This window comes from Sapajus apella, unplaced genomic scaffold (genome assembly GCF_009761245.1).
Source record: "Sapajus apella isolate SASKATOON/1434 unplaced genomic scaffold, GSC_monkey_1.0 scaffold646, whole genome shotgun sequence".
Lineage (NCBI taxonomy): Eukaryota > Metazoa > Chordata > Mammalia > Primates > Cebidae > Sapajus > Sapajus apella.
The window spans coordinates 1,165-22,481 of record NW_022437572.1 but is presented as its reverse complement, the minus strand read 5'-3'; the positions used below and the strand labels follow the sequence as shown (position 1 = coordinate 22,481).

General features: G+C 46.2%; 1 long non-coding RNA gene and 2 pseudogenes across 1 annotated transcript; 1 reads left to right on the top strand and 2 right to left on the bottom strand.

Annotated features, from left to right (window-relative positions):
* Positions 1-4,417: 4,417 nt before the first annotated feature.
* Positions 4,418-11,478, top strand: LOC116546167. Its single transcript, XR_004266607.1, has 2 exons — positions 4,418-5,505; positions 8,945-11,478. It is a non-coding gene; the product is annotated as an uncharacterized LOC116546167 (long non-coding RNA).
* LOC116546169 lies at positions 10,964-11,059 on the bottom strand (annotated as a pseudogene).
* Positions 11,479-18,651: 7,173 nt separating the features above from the next.
* LOC116546168 lies at positions 18,652-20,998 on the bottom strand (annotated as a pseudogene).
* Between the last annotated feature and the right edge of the window lie 319 nt (positions 20,999-21,317).

Genomic DNA, 21,317 nt, shown 5'->3' with positions numbered 1-21,317 from the left:
CCTGCACTCCAGCCTAGGCAACAAAGCGAGATCCCATCTCAAAAAAAAGAGAGAGAGAAAAGAAACTTTCTTTGTCCTAACCTGGGAAGCTCAGGGGTCTCTGCTCAGCCAGAACTGAACTCTCTTTAGAGTTAAACTCACAGCAGAGGAGAGTTTGTTTCTCTCCTGCACTGCAGCCGGCAGGGATGCCCCCCTTTCCTCTGGTCCCACTCGTGGCAGACAGGAATGACACGGAATCTCCATAGGAGCACATACATTCCCCCGCTGCTTCCTCCTCCTCAAGTGACTCCACAGTTCCTGGCCTCCCACTCCAGCTACTCCCAGCTAGCTAAGCATAATCCCCAAATTTTCAACAATGCTTGTTTAGGATGAAACCGGGATGTCTCAAACAGCCACTACTTGAGATAAGGGTTTACAAACGACTTGCCGTTGAAAATTTTCACTTCAGAGCTCAGGATTACAGTAACCCAGGATCTTTTACAGAAGTAGAAACTGAAAATTGAGTTGGTGCACAAGATGTTTTGTGTTGAATTTGACAAATGCCCAGTCAGGATTTCAGATACCTCCTGAAATAAGAAAGCTACCAGGGGAAGATTTCAGCAGCGTTTATTTTTATTTACAATTTATACCCTGTCAGCTTCTAAAAAGGACTGGAGGCAGCTTCCAATAAAAGACACATGCACAATAAGATTGCTAAAATGGGAACCGAAAATTGAAAACGCATGCTGAAGAAGGGGGGAGCCAAGAAGCTAAGACGATGATGACGCAGGACTGGATTCAGTTCCGAGCTTTCTGGTGGCGAAAGCAAAGACGCAAATGTGAAGGCTGGCATGCGCTCCAGAATCTCAATAAAGAAAATAAAATCGTAACCCGCGTGTTAGTCTCCAAGGGATATCAGGATGTCTCCAGTATTGTATTCATTTGGTGACTCCTACCAGGGCCTCTGAGTGAGGTGACAGAGAGGGTCCAGCTCTCCTGCCTGTGCCCAGCTTGGGCTTTAGAGTGTGACAGCGGCTGCACCAGACCCCAGACAAGGGGCCCGGCCCAGCCCTCCCTGTGGAGCGATTGCTCCCGCAGCTGCCCCGCCCTGGAGTGGAGAATCCACAGGGCTAGGACCTGTCACTTCCTGCTCAGTCAGCGCGGCGACCCCTGAGGCTTTGCCTTTTCCCAGGTCCATCCTCTCCAGTGGCCTGCAGGTGTTCATGCCTCTGGGCCTGGGGAGGGCCGGGGCGGCCAGTGGGGTGCAGGGGAATTTGGAATTTGGACCACAGGCTGGGTGGTCCACAAGCTTGTTACTATGATCATTGTTATTTCTGATTCACTGCATAATTCTGCCGTTTATATTTGTAATGCTATTTGAGAGTTTGTGAAAAAGCAGCACCAACCTGAAAACATATAGTCTTCCTGTAGACTAGGTAAGCTACAGCAGATTAGCATTTCCCCCCACCCTTTTTTTTTTTTTTTTGACAGTCTTGCTCTTGTCGCCCAGGCTGGAGTGCAGTGGTGCAATCTCAGTTCACTGTAACATCCGCCTCCCAGGTTCAAGTGATTCTCCTGCCTCAGCCTCCCAAGTAGCTGGGAATACAGGCACCTGCCACCAAGCCTAGCTAATTTTTGTATTTTTTGTAGAGATGGGGTTTCAGCATGTTGGCCAGGCTGGTCTTGAACTCCTAACCTCAGGTGATCCACCCACCTCAGCCTCCCAGAGTGCTGGGAATGCAGGTGTGAGCCACCCTGACTGGTCCATTTTTCTCTTCTAAAAGAGCTTTTTACCTGCACTTGTCCAGGTCCTGTGGGTTTAGAGCTTGGCATTTAAAGACCAGATTGGGCTGGTTACAATGGCTCATGTCTGTAATCCTAGCGCTTTGGAAGGCCAAGGTGGAAGGATTGCTTGAAGCCAGGAATTTGAGGCTTCCATGAGCTATGATCACACCACTGCACTTCAGCCTGGACAACAGAGCAGGAGGGTGGGGAAAGAGAGGGAGGGAGGGAAGGAGAGAGGGAGGAAGGGAGGGAGGGAGAAGAAAGGAGGAAGAAAGAAAAGAAAGAAGAAAAAGAAAGCTCAGAAGTGTTATTAACTTTATATTCTTGTTGCTATAGGCTAGGCCCAAACCTCCAGTCAAGGCCTTTTGTGCTTTTATGACCTGGCCTTAACCTACCTTTCTTTTTCTTTGAGAGTGTTTCGCTCTGTCACCCAGGCTTCCCTCTCCCGGGTTCAAGTGATTCTCTTGCCTCAGTCTCCTGAGTAGCTGGGACTACAGGCGCGTGCCACCACTCCTGGCTAATGTTTATGTACTTTTAGCAGAGGCAGGGTTTTTTGATGTTGGCCAGGCTGGCCTCAAACTCCAGCCCTCAGGGGATTCGTCTGCTTTGACCTCCCAAAGTTCTGGGATTATAGACGTGAGCCACAGTGCCCAGCTTTTAACCTACCTTCCCGCCTGTCTCCCTTTCTCCATCCCGCCTGTCCTACCACTGTCGCTACCTGGTCTCAGGCTCATTGTGCCACCAACAACTCTTGCTCTTTGTGCCAGCGTCTCCTGCTCCCCTTGGCTTCACCCCCTCCTCTGAGCTTCTCCCGTTCCTCTGGGCTTCCCTTGCTCCTCTGGGCTTCTCCCGCTCCTCTGGGCTTCTCCCGCTCCTCTGGGCTTCTCCTGCTCCCCTTGGCTTCTCCCGTTCCTCTGGGCTTCTTCTGCTTCTCTGAGCTTCTCCCGTTCCTCTGAGCTTCTCCTGCTCCTCTGGGCTTCTCCTGTTCCTCTGAGCTTCTCCTGTCCTCTGAGCTTCTCCTGCTTCTCTGGGCTTTTCCTGCTCCTCTCTGCCTCATACCATCTCAGCCCATCTCCCAAGTCCCCTTCCTCTCTGGCCTTTTCCAGGTCATTCTCTCAGACTCTCATCTGCACTGTCCTCTCCCTTTTCAGAGTCATCAGCCACACCCAGGTCTTGGGCAGTACTCAGTGTGACCTTGTCTGCCTCTCCAATTATATCATGACAACCTGTGGCCGCACCCTGGGTGCTCTCCTAAATGCTCCCCACGTCCTTCCGCGTGGCTCCTGAAGGGGTCCAGGGTCTCGTGTTGCCATGCCTGTGTTCCTGCCCATGCCTCGGGTGCTCACAAAGGCAGGGTGGCCTGGGGGAAAGCACAGCTCCCGCAGCTGCAGGAGAGTGAGTCCAGAGGTGACAGGAGTGGGAGGCGGCCATGGAGAGTGACACCCACCGATGTGTTTTTCAGTCCAGTGAATGCAGTCACTCTGGGTTCGGGAGAATTGGGGCCAGTGTTGCTGCTGCTGTCCACAGAGGCCTCACGAAGTCGTCTGTGCCAGCACGTGAGCGATTAGCAAAGACGCATTCCTGCAACACATCAGGTCGAAAGCACCATCATCAGAACCCACCACAGGGCAGCGGTTCTCCAGCAACAGCAGCCTCGGGAAACGTGGGAGAAGTGTGGACTCTCCAGCCCCACCCCAAACTGACAAAATCAGAAGCTCTGAGGGTGGGGCCAGGAACCTGTGTCTTAACCAGCTCCTCAGCTGATTCTGATTCAGGCTAAACTTTGAGAGCCATGAATCCAGGCAGGACACTGGGGGTGCGTAAGCCCCTGCCTTTCCCACCGAGTGAACCTACGGTCCCATTCACCCCAACACGGGTGCCAAGCCTTCTCCTGTCCCCCTCAGGAGCCCCGTGGTCTCTGAGAGCTCAGGTGTACTAGGGTGGAGCGGGAACTGTTGATGGCGCCTGGGCCTCCAGCAGGTGTGGCCTCTGAAGCCCAGGTCCAAGGGATCTCCCACCTGCTGCGTGCCAGGTGAAGGGTGGGCAAGGTCTGGAGGCCCAAGCATTGGGAGGAACCTTCCCTGATGGTGTAAATAGTGTGCTGTGTAAATAGTGTGGTAGGTGCATTTGGGGTTTTATTCTGCTAATTAACACCAAATCCAGTGGGCCAGCAATCCAGGCTGGGGGCTTTCCAGAGCGGGGTGCTGTGTGAACCTTCATTTAACCCTCCCCACCATGTGGTTCCATGGGAGCAGGTGCTTGTTTCAGAGCTGAAGACAGACCCTCATGGGGCCATTTGTTCAAAGCCATCCTGGTTGTCGGGGGTGTGCCTGTGGATGGAGGGGCCCTGGCTGGAAGTTAAGGTTGTGTATTAGGGTTCTTGAGAGACAGAACCAATAGTATCTGTCTACACCTATCTAGATAGCCAGATGAGAAGGGATTTGTTGGGAAAATTGGCTCACACATTTGTGGAGGCTGGGAAGTCCCACCGCAGGCTCTCTGCAAGCTGCAGGCCCTGGGATGCTGGTGGTGTGGCTCAGTCCCAGTCTGAACGCCTGAGAACCCAGGGGCCATGGGTGTCAGTCCTGCAGTGCAAAGGCTGGAGAGCCTGGAGTTCTGATGTCCCAGCTCCAAGAGGGAGAGACACCAACTGGCCCATCTGGGCCCCCAGTTGACTGGATGGTACCACTCACATTGAGAGCTCGTCTTCCCCACTTATTCCACTCAGACTCACATGCCAGTCTCCTCTGGAGACACCCCGACAGACACACCCCAAAATAATGCCTCACCGGGTTTCTGGTTTCTGGGTACTGCTTTATCCAGTCAAGCAGATGCCTAGAATGTACCATTGTGGTTGGGAGGCTGGAGGAGGCCTGAGGGCTGCGGCCAGGTGGCAGAGGAGCTGGAGTGAAGGGACACAGATCTCCCCCTCACCCACCAGTGGCCCTGGGGACCCCTTTCAGGGTGCACTGCCCGTTAACACAGGTGCTGTGCAAATTTCAAGAGTGTTTCAAATGTTTATAATGGCAGGTTTGTCATAAAGAAGTGTTAGCTGCAGAGACAATGTTTCTGGCATAGCTCAGTGCTGAATAGACTGGTAATAACGGGTAGGAAATAGATGAGGTTTGGGAGATGACCGCTCCAGGTCCAGGAAGGATGCTCCTAGCTGAGCAAAGGGCATTGGCCGGAACTCACAGGCCTTTCCTGGGGCTCTGGAGAGTGGGCTCCCTGCTGGGAAAATATCAACAACTTATCTGAAGGGAAAAATGTGGCTGGCAGATTGTCGGCACAGCAGGAGAATAGGTGAAACATTGAATTGGACACACATTGCCAAGTCACTGGTCAACATCTTTGTTCTGAAAGAGGAAGGGAAAAAGGCTGGGGCCAACTGACCTGCCAGGAAGCTTTTCATCTGCCTCATCCTCTCCTCTCCAGAGAGCTGGGGCTGGTCCTGGTATAGGACCCAGCTAAGGGATCCCTGCAGGATATGTGAAGAAAGTTCTTGGAAGGGAGGGTGCAGGGCACCCAGGTAAATATGAGAAGTCATAAAAAACCCAAGGGCTGTGAGCACCTGCCCTGCCCTTCTTCCGGCTAAGAGGCTGGGGAGATGCCATAGTTTGTAGCGAGTGGACCATGAACGCTCCTTTTCTAATGAATGACATCAAATTCACATCTTGCTTTTCCAGGCGTTCTGTGTGGCAGGAGGAGGAACTGTCAGGCAAGAAGATAGAGAAAATCCAGGTGAGACTGAAGACTGAGACCCAGAGGGAAGTGTGATAACCTTTTATGGCAACCAAGGATCAAATAAGGAGAAAGGGTGGGGGGAGCTTCGGCTCGGGGAAGCCAGCACCCAGCAATGCTGCTCCCTGATTGGAGGGAACTTGGATTTAGCAGCATGCACAGGAAGCTACCAAATGGCTTTAGAAAGGTTTCCTGAGAAGCCGGCACAGGGGTTCACACCATAATCCCACACTTTGGGAGGCTGAGACGGGTGGACCACCTGAGGTCAGGAGTTTGAAACCAACCTGACCAATATGGTGAAACCCCATCTCTACTGAAAATACAAAAATGAGCTGGGCATGGTGGCATATACCTATAGCCACAGCTACTCTAGAGGCTGAGACAGGAGAATTGCTTGAATCTGGGAGGCAGAGGTTGCAGTGAGCCGAGATCATACCACTGAGCTCCAGCCTGGGCAACAGAGCAAGACTCGGTCTAAAAAACAGAACAAAACAAACAAAGGAAGGTTTCCAGGGGAAGCACTCAGAGCTGCATGCTTCCTGAGTGCTGTGACTTAGCTCCTTGTCCTTACTGGGGATGCCACTGTCTTTGAGAAGGCTTCTGCCTCCCTGTGACCTATCACTGGCCAATGCTGGATATCACCACTGAACAGCATGGCCCGGGGTTCCCAGCCTCAGACCTTGAGGTGGCATAGCTCTTTGGCCACAGGGCAGTTACTATGAGCAGTGATTTAGAAGTTTGGAACCTCAGAGACTAAAGTCATTGCATCCAGTCAGAATGGCCCAGGGCCCATAAGATTCTCAGCCTGTCATGTATTTGAGAGAGCTGTTTTTAATTTTTGTACTTAAAGCCCAGGCACGGAGTAGGGCATCACACATAGACACCGGAAGGGATATAACCTGGCAGCTCGAACTTTTCTAATAACAGCCGCTGCCTCCTGGCAGACACAGCCCAGAAAAACCAGCTGCCCTGGGGTTTTTCAGGCAAGATAATTAATGTGTGATGGCACTCCACTCAAAATGATTTAGCGACTAGTGAAAAAGTAAGATATAATACTGAAGCTTATATCAAAGTCACAAATTGGGTAGATTAGGTGGAATTATTGGACTTTCTAGGGCATGTTAGGTTCACTGGGAGGCGGATGGTGGGCTGGTGACTGTCTAGTCTCTTCAGTGAATGTGACCAGGTGATCCAGGCCCAAGATATTTCTGTGTGCCCTGCCTAATCCTAGGCACTTTCTGTAAAACTTTGACTTAGGTTCTCTGGCTACAAAATAAAACTCTCCACCCCGGGGGACGAGGAAAGAGCCTGACTTCTAGGTGGTGTTACTGATACTACAAATAGGACGACAATGAGGTTTCTGAAATGAAGGGAGAAGTGCAGGGATTTTTTTTTTTTTAGGTCCTTTTCTTTTAAGGGAGAATGCACCCCCCCCGGCCCCCATCGTGCCTCCAGTGCCCGAGCAGGATGCTGGCTGGTTCTGTGCAGCAGACCGCCACCTTCTCCTCGGTTGGATGCAGGGCCACTGAGTATTATGTGTCTATACGGATCATCCTGCAGATCTGTGTATTTCCTTCTTCTGCTCAGTAGGTCAGAGCTGGTGAGTGCAATGGGATCTTACCAGATGCCTTTCATCTTTATCAGCTCATGGGGCTGGGAGTTAGAAACCCCTAACCTTGCAGCCTATGGCTGTAAAAGCCCAGGACACCCCCCAACCCCACCCCCTGCCAAAACTGCTTTTTCATTTTCATTTTGATGTGATTTTCGTTTTCTTGAGTTTTGTGGCGAAGGCAAATGTGGTCAGCATAGACGTGAAGGCAAATGCCAGTCTCCCAGGACCTGCTTGGGTCCTCTTCCCAGGGAGGAGCTCCTCCTTCCCCTCTCGTCCCTTCCTTTCCATTCTTCCTTCTTGAGTCTGCTAAGGGCTATGATGGGCTTAGTCCTGAACCCAAAAAAACAGCCCTAGGTGAATGCCCTCTTCCCATCAGGGCTGTGGATGTTTCTCTAGGGCCTTACCTGACCCTGCATTTTCTAACCCCACCCTTCACTCCCGGTTCCTTCAGTAACGTTTAGAATATCGAGAAGCGAAAGCTAACCATTCTCATTGAATATGGATTCCACCCCAACTCAGAGCCCTTACGTTTTCACAGTTCCCAGGGAAGATCTCTGTATGTGGGAGACACCTGGAAAGACAGGAGAACCTGGATGCGGCTGGTCTGCTGCAGAGCCACACCCTGGCAGGCGGAAGTGCGGTTTTACCTTCTACTCCATATAAGCCTGAACCCGGCCCTCCTGAACACATTCTCCACTGTGGAGCCAAGCCTCCCTGTCACTCACTGTATCTCGTGCCACATCCAAGCATCTCTGTGACACAGGGAGTTGACAGACTTGGTCAGGTGCTGATTCCACACCATTTGTCATGAGTCTTTGAAAACAGAACCAGAGCTGGCCCACAAGCAAGCTGAGCGCAGAGGTTTCCTCAGTCCTTCTTATCTTCTGACAAAAGGTCTTGCGTTTTCATGAGATTTACTTACTGGATCTTAGCTGTGTAACCTATTTCCTGACGTTTCACAGGAAGGATCAGAGTAGCTGTGGCCACCGTGGCCTGATGGGAGATGGAAAGACAGGGAGACAGCGGCTGCAGGGACATCTACCCCCTGGTAACACTCCCCAAAGGCTCCGAATGGAGAGGTCTGCCACGTAGGGTCTGCTCCAGAGTAGGAAACATGGTGGGGGAGTCAGCCCCTACAACAGGGTCAGTGGGAGAAGACAGCCAGCAGCAATAAAATCAACACATTACCATCACCCAGCTTGGCAAAGCAAAGGGGCAAACTGCAGTTTGGCACAACTCTGTACAGACCACCAAATTCAAGCTTTTAGAAACTCAGTTTTGCCAACTTGTCCTCTGAAGGCAGAGCGTGCATGCGCAAGGGCTGGCAATGTAGGCATCATCTGGAGGTGTCCTGACGAGGGTCACCTATTAGGCTGCAAACCTGGAAGGCCACTCTAAGCCTGGGGTGTCAGAGGCAGCATGAAGGTAAATTTTTTGAGCGTTTTCAGATAAGCAGGTAATTGGTGTTATGAACGTGCCAAGCTTTCTCAGTTTGCCTGATTTAGGTTCTTAGGAATCAATTAAGAACGACCTTTACCCTTGGGTCTTTAAGTACATTTAATACACCCACCTGCTGATTTTTTACTATTGTTCTTTTTTTTTTTTTTTTTTTTAAGTAAGTGATCGTGCCTCATCAAACAGTAATGAAGGAGGAAGGCCTCGAGCCGGCTTATGTAAGAAATATAAATCAAGGTCCTAAATCACTAATAATTGGGTAGGAAAGTTGAAACTATATGTCCTTCCAGGTAACTGCGATTCTAATTTTCTCCAAAACTGAGTTATCTGCCATCAGACAAAATTTGCTAATGGCCTCACTCATTATTACAGATTCATGTCACTGCTTGCGAGAGATGCTTGCTTTCCTCTTCTATGCTCACAAAATCGCAGCCTTGGGCAATTCATCCTGATAACACCAAGAGAGACCAAAATACTTGCTGTATCATTTAATGACTCTTGGCAGAAAGGAAAAACACTTCACTTGAACATGGTATTTTAAAAATATGTATTTTACTAACTTTCATGGGAAATTTAACTATTTGATGAAATGCCTTTGTATATTACTTGGCTGATTTTCATTTGTTCTTAACAATTTGTCTTAAAGATGATACATGAAAATGAGATGAAAATATACAATGTTCCCCATAAACCAAACCTAGGAGAGATGAAACGTTGCCCCAAGTGAAATAGCTGAATTCAATGGATGTTAATTACTTTTTGTCCCCACGGGCTCCCCCGCCCCCACCTTAATTTCTTCTATTTTCCCGTTAGGTTGCAATCATTAATTTCAAGTTTGGTCCCATACTATCCATGAAACTAAACAAAACGTGTGACAGCCGAGATGAATTCGGTGCCGCCTTTTGACTAAGCAGGCAAGTGTCCTTTTCAACGCCAGCCTATGCCTGTACCCTGGTGGGAGGGTGGTGGTGGGGATGGCCCATGGCCCTCTCAGTAGCTGCTCGCTTCCACGCCCTTAGACCGCAGTTCTCCTAGTGATGAGCTGCCCGCCGTCTTGGGAGGCAGCTCCCGGCCCCTACTTTCTACTCTCAGGTTGTCCGGAGACCATACCCTCTTGACTCTGAACATAACAGCAGCCCATGGATTCCTTTCCACAGGGCAGCAGTAACTTACCAGGATACATGTTTTCCCTTGAATGACTCCCGAGGTCTCAGAAGCCACTCCTTCCTGCCTGCTTTCTCTAATAGCTCTTTTGGGTGCTGAGACTCTAACTGTAAAGCTTAACACTCACCCAGTGGAAGCAGCAGCCTTACCGAAAGCCTCCTTAATGATGGCTTAGGCAGGAAATGGAAATGGCTTGCGTTATCCATCCTTTGAAGCATTTCTAGTGCTCAGCCTCCATGAAATGGATTGCTTATAGGGAGATAATGTCTGTTCTATTCCTTTTTAAGTCTGTGAAAAATGTCATCCTGGTTAATAGGGTGATTAAAACTCTTTATGCTCTAGGAGATAAATGTGATTATGTTTGTCATACTCTACCCAAGATAAAGACAGCAAAGGAGGCAAACTTGAAATTCCATCACATTTCCTCTCTTCCATATCCAGGGACATTCAGAGCTCAATACACAGATGGTACGTCTCATAAAGAATAACATTATCTGTTAAACATTTTTCCTTTCCATTAACCAATTTAACAATATGCCTCCGGTACAAAAGGAATAGACAAATGACAAAATCCTCTGATACTCAAGTTCTGACTGTGGCGAATACCACTTGAGTCATGCTGCTTTTCTCTTTTAATTTTCATCTGTCTGTGACTTCACTTTTGCTTTTAAAATGCAATTGGAGCTGAGGCTTGGTCCCTCTTCTAGGGAATTGGACCCTGCCAGCCTCCCCTCTGCAGGGGATTCATCGTTATTCTTATGGGAGTCCCCCTGCCATGGGTCAAGGACAGCAGAGGTGATGTATGAGGGTTTTGTAGACACGAGGCATGCCACTCTAGTAAGTATTCGGACACTCCTTCAGCAACACACGTCTAGGTGTCCTCTGCACCAGCCCTGTGGGAGAGCAGCGCCCCACCATGGCCCCTGGCTCCTTCCTAGGGCCTAGCTGCCATCAGCCCGATGTGCAGCAGCCTCCCCAGCAGTGGTGACACCAGTTTACAAGGCCCTGAGATGGGTCCCTACCCTCAGGGAGGCTATAAGGCAGGAATCCATGAAACAGAACCACAGTTAACAATGATTTCTCCTTTAACACTCCAGACAGGCGGGAGAGTCTCTTTTCCTACCCAGTGGAGGTCTAGAAACCACTCAGCATTCTCCATCTACAGAAAGTAACACCCAGATTCCAGCTGTAACAGTGTTAGGTAGCGCCCACTCTTTTCTTCCCCCACATCAGTTGGGTAATTCAGTGCAGCCGTTGTAACAAGGCTGGAGGGCCATCTCATGCACAAGCTTGGAAACCTACGGTTAGGAAGCACCAAAGGATCCGGTGGTGTGCATTCTCTTCAGGGGAATCTAGATTCAGACTAATTGTGCGGACGAAATCCTGTTCCTCTGGCTCTTGCCTTTCCTTCCTCTCATTCAAAGGCTACAAATCTCTTCTCAGAGATTTAGTTAACATGAAAGGCCGGTGAAGAGTCTTTGCTCCCCACATTCACCAACCAATTTCCCAGTCCTTTCCTTTCAGTCTTGGATTTTTAACAGATTACACATGAATCCCAGATGCTGACACCTGCTTCATTAACAATACAGCAATTTTAACAGGGTAACATGGTCTAGAGAAAAGTGTTACATTATGTACTTGACATTTCATTTAAAAATCTCCCTTAGAATAAAAGGTTTCATGATAACAGAAATTTCAAATGTCCTTTATTGAACCTGATTGCTGACTAATTAGAGCCTAGGCAAGTGGAAAGAAACCGCACAACCGATACTTAACTAGAGGTTACTTCTGTGGACACACTGACATATTAAAGTATTTCTCTTTTTAAAAATATTAAAAATGCAATTGTACTAAAAATAATTGCATGTAGACATTATTCTGTCTGTTTTTTGTAGATCATGGAAGACAGGAACGAGTTGGGTGTGCACGTAGAATTGACTCCAACAGCTTCATTAGGGAGGTGGTACCAAACACTTAACATTGGGACTCAGAACTCAGGTGACTTTCTGGTTAAAAATACTGAAGATAGCTGACAATTGGGCTTTTTTTTTTTTTTACTTTGACAACTGAGACAAAATTACAAATTGTCAATGTTCAGAGATCCAGACCAACTTCTCAAAAAATATTTTTTTACCTCTGATATCATCATTATTTTAGCTCAGTTGTGCCTCTTGGAGTGATCATAACTCATTAATGGCTTTTTAAGTCTAAGAATTTGCAGGGCCTTCAAGCAAGGGCATCAGGTAAGTAACTCACTTGCGTGTGCTGGCTGTAAATCACAGACCACACTCAGGACACGAGAGCCATACCCACCTCCTACTATACAGGACTTACCAGGTGACTGTCACTTTGTAGTCTGGCTAATTGGAATAAGACTTCCAAATTCTGTTATATACTGACAAGAAAGGCTCTTGAAACTCCTTTAATTAGACACATTGCAGTACAACTGCTATTAGGGAGTCTGTTTCATAAATATTTTTATCATACTTTTATTATAAACTTTTTTTAGGTATGAAACTCGGTTCAACTGAAACTTCGTTCAACTGAAGCTTTGTTCAACTGTTACAAACAGAATTATTTCCTCTGGGATCCCCTCCACATAAGGAAGTTATCCCTGTAATTACTATTTGTAAAGTCTTCTTAACTTTGAGAAAACGTTACCCTCCCCAAGACGCACACACATATTCTCCTGTGATGAGGAGGATGAATGCTATCCAGCGCGTGGTTCAGTCTGCGATCTGCCATGTTCCTGGGGAGAAATCAGTCCCAGTCCCTTTGCTGTCATGGTGTCTCCAGAGCCACCGCTTTCTGTAACAAGCATTTTGAAATTCATTCATGCTCATCTCATTCGGATTTCAATGTTTCTTCCCACTCGACAGCCGATTCGGAGTTCTTAGGAATTGCTGGAAATATTGATTGCATTTTACTTCGAAATTCTTTCATCTAAAAGAAGAAAAACAATCAGTTATCAAATGCTAAAAGAAGGAGAAAACAGCTATTAGAGATGGCACTTTTGCTGACTGGCTAGTACTTCACGGCTCACAGGTAAAAGAGCTAGGGAATATCAATAAAAGTTAGGGACTATATATATTCTAGGTACCTTGAAAGAAAATGAAATATACTTCCTTTCTTTGAGTATAAACTTATTATTAAATAACATAAAACTTCACTCTTAGCTGGACATGGTGGCTCACACCTATAGTCCCAGCTGCTCGGGAGGCTGAGATGGGTAGATCAATTGAGCCAAGCTGGACAACACAGCAAGACTCCATCTCTTTAAAAACAACAAACCATTCTTAATCTACAAGGCAACATGTCCTGAACTGTCAACCCTCCATAATAATTATTCCCTCCCAGGAGAAGAATGCGTATTGTTGGCTTTCATATATAAAGATGCAGTTGAGGATGGGATTTCTAACTGAACAAATATAATTAGGTCAATCAAAGCTCAAATTTTAGAGAAGAGAGAACGGGCAGACAGAAGAAACTTAGTAGTTTAGTAAAGAATAAATCAAGGAATGGTTGATAAAGTAGAATGTTCTTAGATGTTAGATAGTGGTGTTTCGTTTTTGAGACAGGGTCTCAATCTGCTGCCCAGGATGGAGTGCGCTGGCACCATGGTTCACTGCGGCCTCCACCTCCCGGGCTTGAGCGGTTGTCCCCCCTCACTGCCCCCAAGTAGCTGGGACTCCAGGCATGTGCTAATTTTTGCATTTTAGGTAGAGATGGAGTCTTGCTATGTTGCCCAGGCTGGTCTCGAACTCCTGAATTCAAGCAATCTTCCCACCCTGGCCTCCCAAAGTGCTGAGATCACAGGCGTGCACCACTGTGCCCAGCCTAAGAGATCTTAACACATAGTGTCAACACAGTATTATTACAGTTCACCTGGAGCACCTGGATCCACCTAAGGTGTACAACCCCATAAGGTGGGAACACTAATTTATGGAAGTTAGGTGAACTTTACACTGGACAGTACTAGTAACACACACTCTGATTCCTCCTGGTTAATCTATACGGTCCTTCTATGAAGGTATTTCAGCACCACCACAGCACTGTGTTCCAAATTTTTCTAATCAGCCATCTGCCAGTCATATTTTCCTAAGGATAGAGATTTCCTTGATCAGGTTTGTGAAGTACCCTGGACTCATCTGCAAAATGCGAGTCATTTCTTGGAGTGGTTATTTTGAGAATCAGCTAATATTTCTTTAACGTTGATGCTTATTTATTTCAATTTGAGGCTGAATCTTCACCTTATTTCCAAATTAAGGGGTGCGTCTTGTTTGGGACTTGTAAATCCTAGGCATTTACTCCTAGCACTGCTGCAAACTGTAGCACAGCATGGACTCTGCTCAGATCCTAGCTCCACCACCTGCGAAAGCTGCTTACTCTCTTAAGCCCTGGTTTCCACATATGTGGAATAGAGACAGTAATTACCTGCTTAAAGAGTTGTGAGGATTACGGCGCATATAAAGCACAGCATCTAACACGTGGAAAGTGCTCAATACACATTAGCTATTATCACTGCTGTATTATCAAAATAAGTGTGCTATATTCCAGGAACAAAGCTCACATGGATATAAACATTATGGAATGTCTGTTAAGTACATTACTTTATAGCCATGTATCATTTTGGTTTACGTATTCCGTCACTGGAAGATATGTAAGGTCTTTTTGGTTTACGTATTCTGTCACTGGAAGAGACGTAAGGTCTTTCTCACATATTATATGTTGTCTGTATCTGTGCCAACCATCTCAATGTTCTGGACCCAGACACTAATGTTGAAGACAGACAGCTCATGGATGTCTCTCTCCCTACTCCCTCTTCCATAAAGAATTCATTGCTTTGTCCAAAACATTAATATCACCCGCACTGAGGAACTTTGTATAGACTTTTATAGTTGAAACAGACATCTCTCTGGCCAGGGTTGGCAATGTGCTGCCTGGTTCTTTCTCTTCACTCTTCTGGTTGAACATCTTTTACAACTAAGCCAGATGACACAGTTTTCAAATGGGATGTCAGATGGCCAAGACATCAACAGAATCATTCACCAGTCTCCCTTCCAGTGGTCCCAAATGTGGTCAGCTGCTGAGAAGGGAGAGGCTGGGAAATGCAGGCGAGGCCTGGGGAGAGGAGCAGAGGGTGGTGAGGTCGGAGGAGGAGAGAAAAGGATGGTGAGGACAGGGGAGGGGAGTGAAGGGTGGTGAGGCTGGGGGAGGGGAGTGGAGGATGCCACTGCACCCAGCCTAGACAACAGAGTGAGATTCCATCTCAAAATAAAACTAAACAAAACAAAGACACAAATAGTACTCCCTAGTGCTATGGGCCCACCATCCTCACCTGTGAGTCCCATTGCCTTGGTGCCCACAGTGCTGTGTTGTATATTCACAGAAAATACCACTGTCTCAGCTAGTAGTGCTCAAATGGAGTGTCATGACAAATGGAAAGTGTAAGTAATTTGTCACAAATATGGACATTCTGTAGATACAATGGCTTTTTTAGATATTAAAACAGATTTAGGATTATGCCTCTAATAATGTTATTCTCGTACACATTTCAATAGCTTCTTGAAGGGCCATGAAGCCAGTAGGCCAAGAGTGAGACCAACCACTGATGCCACTTAAGAGTGTCCTTACTGTATACCAGACAAATTTCTCATCTAACCCTCCCAACAACTAAGTGGAGTAAATATCATCCCTCTTTTAAAGATATGGTGATGGAAGCTCAGAGTAACTAAACAATGTGTTGTGTCATGGCTGGTAGGAGCAGATCCGACCACACAGCCCATGTGCTCACTCTGCCTACTACTTGAATATGCACATGGGACATTGCTACACATTTACCATGCATGTCTTGGTAGGGGGAAAAACATCTGAAAACATTTGGTCTAACATACAGTGTGCTGAAAAATTACTTAAAAGCTTCAGGTTATGTCCCCAATTTAATTAATTTCAGAAAATCCTTAACCATCAATTGGAATAAATAGGCAGCTGTTGGAATTAGAAGTTCTCAGTTTTGAAATGTTTTTGCCATTGTCTGGCTCATTTACCTTCTCTTTCTTCACTTGTTGGTGCAGGACTGTTACTGCCCTCAATGCTGGGGGCGACAATGATGAAAGCGCTATAGGATCACTGACAAAAAACCTTTGGATAATGTCAATAATTACAGAGTCAGTGGTAATCTTCAACAATCTGGGAATACAGATTCTTCATAAAATACAACAGATTAAGACTATATAATACTAGTACCAGGAGATTAAAAAGCATAGCTAGGTTGTAAAATGTTGCTTAAACAGGAATAATATCTGACATTTGGGATCACTTATGTGTCAGGCACTGGACAAAGCATTAGGCTATGATTCAATCTTCACAATTCTATATGGCAGAAATTATTACCACCACTTTACACATGAAAAACCAGAAGTCAGAGAGGTTAACTTACCCATAGAGACATGGCTTATGAGTACAACTGCCTGGCTGATGCCCAGAACCTAGAAAGACAAAGTACCTCTGTATCTTCTACCCATCTGCCAGCTTTCCCTAAAAATTACATAAAAAGCATAGATGTCTCTTTTAATGGCGACCATTTCATTTTGAATAGCGTATGCTCATATGTAGCCAGTACTCACCTACTTTTGCACATGGGGGAGTTGTACTTCCCCACCTCCTTGAAGTTCGGTAACCATGTGACTAGTTCTGGCCAATGAAATACGGGCAAAAAATGTGTGTCACTCCCTGACTGAGCACTTATTCGCAGGGGTTCGACCCTCTTTCCATAGCAGTCATGGAAATCTGTATTGCTATGGTGGTGCTGATCCAGCATGTGAGGAACAGCTTTTTCCTCAAGAGTTGCTGAAACCCATGGGGGGTTTACACAGTTGAGAAATAAACCTTTGTTATTTTAAGCCTCAGGTTTGGAGACTACTTTTGACTACAGCATAACCCATCCTACTCTGGCTGGCAAAGATGGTGAAGAGAATTATAAAATAGACTTAAGGCCTGCTCTGATGCCCTGTAATGGTACACTATGTTTGGCTGAAACACGAATAACAACTAAAAGGCTGGATAAGAGGGAGCAGTATTCTGCAGCTGAGCTCTCAAAGGTCTTAAAACCGCCTAGAATTGAACCACCTCTCTTCCCACTTTCAAGGAGCTCAGCACATCAGTGAGTCCCATTGCATGACACCACTTCCTGAGAAATCAACATCTCTAGATGTTTGCAATAAAGTAGTATGGGAGCTCTGGTCAGTGTAGAAAAGGGGCAGTTTTTTTGAGGATCACTGTCCTGTTTGATAAAATTGAACTAAGCAGGACTGGTCTGGTTTAGAGGGCAAATACTGACATCTTTCACTTTTGACTAGTTTTGTTGCTATCCAAACTGGATCCTGAGATAAAATGTGTTTGAATATATCATATTATTTATTTAATACTCAACTGCATTAGGAAAGCTAATGCAAATTTTTACATCTCAGCTTTCCATTTTCTAAGCTACTAATACTATCATTTAGGTAAATGTCAGACAGACATTTTTACTTTCTCCCCAACTTTCACTGTATGACATACATAAAGGCCAGAATCTGTAGTGAAGTTGATTTAGAAATCAAAGCAAACTTGTAACTTTCTGAGAAATACGATCCTGAAGTATGCATCAAAATGATCAATTTTTAATCATAGTAAAAAAGGCACAATTCAAAAGCAAAAATTTTCTGGAAACGTGAAATAAACTGAACAGGAGGAATAATCCAGGAGCTTCTTAGAACCAGGACCACTTTGAGGCTAAGATCCAGCCTAGTACGAATGATTTCTGACATGCTTCTTGATTTAATGTGCTAACAGGTCAGGTTCTCAGGGGCAATTCTAAAATGAATTTCACTCAGTCAGGCTTTTATTTTTAGTAACTGCAAAATTTAGGGAAGTTTCCTCCCTGCCAAACGACAGTAAATATACCACACCTCTGACTGCCAAGCCTCTTTTTTTTTTGAGACGGTGTCTCACTCTGTCACCCAGGCTAGAGTCCAGTGGTGCTACCTTGGCTCACTGCAACCTCTGCCTCCTGGATGTCAGCGATTCTTCTGCCTCAGCCTCCTGAGTTAGGAATACAGGCGTGTGCCACCGTGCCTGGCTAATTTTTGTATTTTTAGTAGAGACAGGGTTTCACCATCTTGGCCAGACTGGTCTTGAACTCCTGACCTTGTGATCCACATGCCTCGACCTCCCAAAGTGCTGGGTTTACAAGTGTGAGCCACCACACCCAGCCTGTCAAGCCTCTTTCTAAAAGTTTTCTCCATTACTGCATTAAACATTTTATAACAGCTACCATCAGATCATTATTTTCATATCTTAACCTAATGATCCTGCCTTACTGGTGTGCACACATACACACATGTGCGCAAGTACACACATGACCAACATACAGTCCCCACTTCATGTCTTTTTAAACACCCAGCTGAAAGGCCATCCCAGAGGAATGAAGGCGGTCTTAAAACGGATCCATTACCAAAAATACTTGCATGTAAATACTTTTAGTTTTACATTGTAGAGGAAGCTACCACTTTTTTTTACAGCATATACATGAACATAGGTATAAACCAGTAAGAATGAAAGAAATAGCATATATCTAATGAAAAGAATCAGAATTTCCAGAACACAATAATACCTACATCCTACTTTTTGGGAACCAAATGCCAACTACATATATATAACAAGGTAAGTGCTGCTACATCAGAGGTACCAAAAACACTTCTTTAGGAATTGTAAGTAAGTTTCGTCCAGCACCTGGATGCTAAATAAATAGGAAAGTCACTCTATCCACTTTCCTGTTTCCATCTTTTAGGAATTCAAGTTTATTAAAAATTCTGATATATAATCCTGTATCTACGATCTCTTCAATACTTTCAGAATGGTAGTTTTGGACCACTTTAAAGCTTATGCTCCTTCTAAATTTCCCAAAGTGTTTTTGCACTCTTTTTCAGATGGGCCTCCTCTTCAGGGGTCAGCTTTATCTTTATTAGGTTGGTAATACCATTCTCTCCCAGGATACAAGGAATACTGAGGAATACTTCTTCATCTATTCCATAGAGGCCCTTAATTGTGGTGGAAACTGGATGTGTTCTCCTAATATTCTTCAAAATACTTTGTTAAATTAGCTACATACAGGCCAATGGCCCAAGAAGTATAGCCTTTCATTTTGATAATCTCATAGGCACTAGCAGTCACTTCTTTGTGGACACTTTTCCATTGCTCAGGATCTTTGTCAGTTCCTGTATCAGAGTTCAGATCCTTCAAAGGGACACCGGCTATGTTCACTCCACTCCACACAGGAACACGAGTCTCCATGCTCTCCGAGGATCCATCCACAGCAGCTTTCAGAATGGATACCAAGCTTTTGTCCAATCAACAAACGAAAATGAGCAGTATCCAGATTACAGCCACTTCCAATAACACGGTTTCTGGGAAATGCACTCAACTTCCAGGCTACATACGTTAAGATATCCACTGGATTGGAAACAATAATCAGTTTGCAGAGGGGGCTGTACTGGACAATACTAGAAGTCATTAACTTGAAGATGGCCACATTTTGCCGGACTAAATTAAGGCGCGTTTCTCCCTTTTCTTGGCATGCACCTGCTGTGATAATCACTAGATTGGAGTTTGCTGTGACAAGGTAATCTTTGCTACAAACAATATTCAGCATTTTCATGAAAGGGTTGCCATGTTGAAGATCCACTGTCTCACCCTTTCAGTTTGCCTTCATCAAGATCCACAAGGGCAAGTTCATCACTCAAGCCTTTTAATAAGATGCTGATAGCGCAGGCCATGCCCACCGATCCAGTTCCTATGACGGTGACCTTACTGTGATGAACCGGCTCCTCGGAACTGAAGCGCTCAATAAGCTCACTCTTCACAGTCGCCGTCTTGCTCACGGTGGTGAAGAGCCAGGCGCGCTTGAGTGGCATCTGCGCTGCCGGACGGGGTCACAGGGCCATCCCCAGGCACAAGAAATTCGCTCCTGCTGAGCTCACACTCTGGATGGCCCACACAACAAGCACTGTCCAACTTATGGCTGCTCACTCAGGAAGTGGAGGGAGAGAATGGAAAAAAACCGTTGACCAGAATGTTGAGACTCCAAGAGCCGTGGGCAGCACCTTCAACCCTCCATGGCGGGTGCCCACGACCCGCCTCCGGCCCTCTACCACGGCTGCGCAGGCCTTGCCAGCGCCTCCAACACGTGCTTTCTGTGGGTGCTCAGACTAGGGCTGTGAAGGGCTGTTTCTCTAGCAAGTGATTTCTGGAGTTAGTTTTACTAAGAATACTTTCATCAATAGTTGACATGCTTAAGAGGCTAACCCAGATCCCTGGAATTACTAGTTTTCTATTTTTAGTATGAATGCCAAGGAAATCAGGTTACATCTTCTGAACTGTGACCCTGCCGGGAACGATAGGCCCCCGTGCTTTGCGAACTGGTGGCTGCCTGCACCATCTCCCAGTGTCCCAGAAGTGGGCTCCTGCTTTCTGGTGTACTGCGCTGGAGGCCTATTTATAAAAGATCCCACTGCCTTGGTGCCACTTCTGGCCAGGACCCACAATGGGACAGTCAGCTGGAGCTTGAGCGGGGTAGGAGCCGGCTGGGAGTCACTCCAGCACTAAAAACTCACCAGGCAAGAATGCTACTTCTTTCTCATGATGGAGGAAAGCCTCTGATTGTGCGTCCTGAAGAAAAATGACTTCTCAGGTGAAAGTTGGTGATGTAGCCCTCAATTAAAATGAAGATCTCTCTCAAATGTCCTTAAAATGGCAAATTTTAACCAATGCACGAATCAGATTACTGACCAAAGTAGTGAAATACATTATCTAGTACAACGTGGCATCAGTATGCCTTACTTCTGCATTTCTTTGGGCAATCTTAAGAACTAAATTCCCCTAACATTTCTGAGGAGGTGTCAACTTCACATCTGATGAAATGCATATCCTAATAAGCCCAGTAAATTACAAAAGCTCTAATAAAAACGATGGCACTTCCTCTTCACTTATACAGCATTTTGACCATGTAACAGTTCCTCAAAACCTCGCTCTCTTATTTAAAAGCAGTGTGCTCTTCTGGAATGGGCTCCTTAGAACATGCAGCCCCTCATGATCAGCAAAAGATTTCTGTTTCAGAGTATTGAATACTGACAAATGAATACTTTATATTTGGAATTGAAAATTTGTTTTTTTTTTTTTTTAGACAGAGTCTTGCTCTGTTGCCCAGGCTGGAGTGCAATGGTGTGGTCTTAGCTCACTGCGATCTCCACCTCCCAGGTTCAAGCGATTCTCCTGCTTCAGCCTCCTGAGTAGCTGGGACCACAGGCACACACCACCACACCTGGCTAATTTTTGTATTTTTAGTAGAGACGGGGTTTCACCATAGTAGTCAGGCTGGTCTCTAACTCTTGATCTCAGGTGATCTACCTATCTAGGCCTCCCAAGGTGCTGGGATTACAGGTGTGAGCCACCACGCCTCAAAAAAATGAAGAAAAAAGGCAGCCCAGGAGGGAAGGAACAATAAGCAAAGGAGTTGGTGAGGGCGGGAAAGGTGTGCCATCAG